Source organism: Ascaphus truei, chromosome 4, assembly GCF_040206685.1.
Source record: "Ascaphus truei isolate aAscTru1 chromosome 4, aAscTru1.hap1, whole genome shotgun sequence".
NCBI classification, from domain to species: domain Eukaryota; kingdom Metazoa; phylum Chordata; class Amphibia; order Anura; family Ascaphidae; genus Ascaphus; species Ascaphus truei.
The window spans coordinates 176,254,650-176,259,357 of NC_134486.1; the positions used below are offsets into that span (position 1 = coordinate 176,254,650).

At 44.9% G+C, this 4,708-nt stretch overlaps 1 long non-coding RNA gene across 1 annotated transcript; it reads right to left on the minus strand.

The window, feature by feature from the left end:
* Positions 1–760: 760 nt before the first annotated feature.
* LOC142492018 (uncharacterized) lies at positions 761–2,384 on the minus strand. Its single transcript, XR_012800670.1, has 3 exons — positions 2,273–2,384; positions 1,057–1,215; positions 761–970 (listed from the first exon to the last, which is right to left on the minus strand). It is a non-coding gene; the product is annotated as an uncharacterized LOC142492018 (long non-coding RNA).
* Between the last annotated feature and the right edge of the window lie 2,324 nt (positions 2,385–4,708).

The following is a 4,708-nucleotide window of genomic DNA, read 5'->3' on the forward strand; positions in this document are numbered from 1 at the left end:
GACTACAGTATGCAGTTACCGTAATACTATCAAACTAGTCTATACTGGAACTACTGTATACTCTGACTACTAGGAAAGAAAAAATCTGTGCCATACTTACCTATATCATACTGTACTTACAATACTACAGTACATTACTTCAGTATACCATACTACCTTCCTGATGCTTGCTCATTACGCGCGATCACAATGGGCAACACAGTCGCAATATGGTAAATATATTTATTGCATCGTTCCACGGTGAGTACATCGTTCCAAAAACTCAGTATGCCTTTCGCCAACTCATCCTTTTTGGAGGGTTTCACGACTTTTCGGATATGGTCCTTCAGCTGATGCCAGACCATTTCGATCGGATTGAAGTCTGGCGATCTGTCATTGGAAAAAAAGGACATTTAGTTTAAGAGATACAGTACACAGTAAAAACAGTGGGGAAAAAATGAGACACGGTTACCGCACTTACTCCGCTGGCGTCTTCACCCAGTTGATACCGCGCTCAAGGATATGCGCTGTTGACGCGGTGTGCTTCGGATCGTTGTCCTGGTAGAAACGGTGACCACCCGGGAACTCGCGTGTGATGTATTCCACAATCTCAGGCACAATTTTGTCTTGGAAGAAAGCTTTATCCATGATTCCTATAACAAGAAAAGAAAAGTGCTCAAAAAACTGCACACTAATACAGTACAATGCATAAGGCTACATTATATTTTATATTTTACCTTCAAAGATGACAATGCATCCTGGTCCACGCCTAAAGATGGCACCCCACACATGCATCTTCACTGGGTGTTTTGGCCGCGGCTTCATAGATATGCAACCTTTTTTGTGGAATGCAAAGGTGGCAAATTTCTCCAGCGATACAGTAGACTCGTCAGTGAAGATGCAATCCTGGAAAGTTTCCCCACTGAAGATCCATGCCTGGGCCTGGACCACTCTTTTGATTTTGTTAACGTCCCTTATCATGGGGTACGGTCTGTAATGACAAGGAATAATTAGTTTTAGAGGTACAGTACAGTTTCTTAAACAACACTTTTACCTCCTGTATTGTCCAGTACTAACCTCACACGTCCATATTTCCATCCAATTCTGCGTCTCATCTTCTTTATGCTGGTCTCGGATACAGTGAGATTGTGATTTTCTTGCAGAGTGTATTTGACCCTTAATGCACTCTTCTCATCATTCTTCTCACTTATTTTGTCGACCAGAAGAGTTGTCTCCCTACAATGTACAGAAAAACAACAATCCAGTGAGTTACAGTGTAGTAGGCCACTACGAGGGGCGGACGACTCTGCGCATGCGCTGCCTCGCATCAACGGATGCAGATAGCTTCCTGGCCTGAGAGACCCGGCGGTCAAATCTGCGCATGCGCTTCAACCTCCCATGTCTGTGTGGACGTATGGGGGGAATGGCGGCTCTCCACCTCCGGCCCCGGCGGCGCTCAGTCAGCGGGACACAGGGAAGGGGAAGCGGAGTTAGGGAGGAGAGAGGCTGAGCAGCGGCTCCTCCTCTCACAGCCGGAGGACTTGCGGGGCTTCCGCCATCTAACTACACCCACACCCGCAGCACCGGAAGCTCTGCGCCAGCCATCTTTGTACACCCATGGCAGCGGACGTGTGGGGTTAACGGCGGCCGTTAGGAGTGGCGCCGGCGGCTATCGCCGGCACCGCATGTCACAGCAGGCGTGTGGGGGGGAGGGATGGGGAAGCCCTGCCGTCACTTCCGTTTCACATTTGTCCCCCATCTCTCCCGTTTTACCCCATCAGAATAGGTGCCACTAAAGAAGTTTCACTTCAAAAATATACATATACCGTTGTTATATAAATATACTGAAATAACTATAAAATTAGATACAGTAGATCTACAGTACACAATATAGTGTTCTATTAATATGCAGCAATATAAGAAATATACATATACCGTTGTTATATAAATATACCGAAATAACTATAAAATTAGATACAGTAGATCGACAGTACACAATATATTGTTCTATTAAGATGCAGCAATATAAAAAAATATACATATAATGTTGTTATATAAATATACCGAAATAACTATAAAATTAGATACAGTAGATCGATAGTACACAATATATTGTTCTATTAATATGCAGCAATATAAAAAATATACATATACCGTTGTTATATAAATATACCGAAATAACTATAAAATTAGATACAGTAGATCTACAGTACACTATTACAGTACACTAGTAGATCTACAGTACAATATTTTATAAAAAAATAAATAAATTTAGTTATATAAATATACTTACGCGTTAGTTACCGTTGGTGTCCTCGTGCGTTGTCTGGTTTTCCGTGTGCATGATAGCTCACGGTGGTTGATGGCACAACGAGGCCAGAAGTAGCTAACCAGCGTTGGATATCTGCAATTTGGTGTCCGCTCATGTACATCTCCTTAATTCGCATGCTGAGATCCTTTGAAATCTTTTTAACAGGCATTGCTGCGAGTAGAAAGAAATACAAACACAAGAATGTATATTCGATGTTTAGTCGATGTGTATTCAATGTGCAGTGAATCCACAAAATGGATGGTGTATTTATACGTTAATGACTCACATTAGAGTACGCCCACTTTCAACACCTCTACCTCGTCGCCATGCATAAAAGGTTACACACTTTGCATAGCCCACCACTCGATGATCTTTATCTGAACTTGCCCTTGTCCAGATACTGCATTGTGCCATCTGCTTCCATGGATCAATCTCGATTCTACGGATGCCGGAAGCCACTCGCCTCTGCCGTGCCTATCACACAGAAAAAGCGAAAGGCAGCAGCAGTTTCCAAGCCAAGGCCAAAGCGACAGGCTAAGGCCAATAAAGAAAACCTTCTGCTGACCCCAAAGGCTAAGGGTTTTAATAGACGTCAGCCTTATTATGTCAAGAAGAAATAAGGTGATGTACACTCAACGCAAAACAAATGGCAGCCAACCCAACAAACCCGCAGACCACTTCCTCCAATACGCTTCAACGATTCTGCCGCCGCTCTCCTGGATATCTTCAGCCCATCTTCTCTACTGCTCTTCGACGATGCTGCCGCTGGTGTCCCTGAAATTCACGGGTCACTTTCTCCTTTGCGCTTAGACGAAAATCCAGAGGTCACTTTCTTCAACGACGCTGCCGCTTCTCCTCTCCCGGATATACACAGGTCACCACCTCCACCTTTCTTCGACGACGCTGCCGCTTCTCTCCATGGAACCCCCATCTCATCCTCCGTAGCACCCATCCACCCAGATGTCCACAGCACGCCATGCAAAAGAAGCAGCTCGTTAGACCGGATGCTGAATGGGATAAGTGTGGATATCCCCGGGAACTCTATTGTGCTGGCAAAAATAGATCTGCTTCTGGAGACCATGCTAAATATGGATCAACGGATGCAGAAGATGGATCAACGGATGGAGAAGATGAATCGACGGATGGAGAAGATAGAGACTGACATAGCGGGGATACATAATTTGCTCGGTGTTCATGTCCCTGTATCCCCGACGCCAGAGCAGGAGGGTGGCATGGATGTGATGAATGAGACCTTCGACCACCTTCTATCACCAAGCGCAACCCCTCCACCAGAAGAATTTGTGTTCTATGTAAAGAAGGTTCTTGTGGTCCGTGAGAATAGTAAACAGCTCTTTTGACTCCTCCAGCAGGTGTCTCCACTCTTGAAGAGCCATCTTCATGGCCAGAAGTTCCCTGTTACCCACGTCATAGTTCCTCTCGGCGGATGTGAATTTCTTGGAAAAATATGCACAGGGATGTAACTTATCTTGAGGCATGGGTCTCTGAGAAAGAACGGCTCCAGAGCCGCAATCAGAAGCGTCGACTTCCAGGACGGAGGGAAGTTCAATGTTGGGATGACGGAGAATAGGTGCAGATATAAAAGCTTCCTTGAGTGTCTCAAAAGCGGAGATGGCCTCGGATGACAAAGCAGAAGGATCAGCTCCTTTTTTGGTGAGCGCAGTGAGGGGTGCTGCAATGGTAGAAAAACTCTGTATAAACTTACGATAGTAATTAGCGAGCCCTAAAAAACGTTGTATGGCTTTGAGAGAATTGGGTCTTGGCCATTCAGTAACTGCTTGAAGTTTACCGGAGTCCATCATAAACCCCTCATCGGAAATGATGTACCCCAGAAATGGAGTAGATACCTGATGAAAGGTGCACTTCTCCAGTTTGGCGTACAAATGGTGTTCACAGAGACGGGAAAGGACGTAGGAGGTGTGGCGTATATGGTCCTGGAGATCTTTGGAAAAAAATCAGGATATCATCCAAGTATAATATAACAAAAATATTGAGTACCTTACGAAAGACGTCGTTGATGAAATCCTGGAAGACAGCGGGAGCATTACATAAGCCGAAAGGCATTACAAGATACTCGTAGTGTCCACTACGCATGTTGAAGGCCGTTTTCCATTCATCCCCCTTTCTGATGCGCACCAGGTTATAGGCACCACGTAGATCCAACTTGGAAAAAATCTTGGCCCCCTGTAATTTATCGAACAGTTCGGTAATGAGGGGAAGGGGGTAACGATTTTTGATAGTTATGTGGTTCAAACCCCTGTAATCGATGCAAGGCCTCAACGACCCGTCCTTTTTCTTGATGAAGAAAAACCCAGCCCCTTGGAATTGGAGAGACGAATAAAGCCTTTATTGAGATTCTCCTGGATATATTTATCCATAGCGTGAGATTCTGGTAACGAC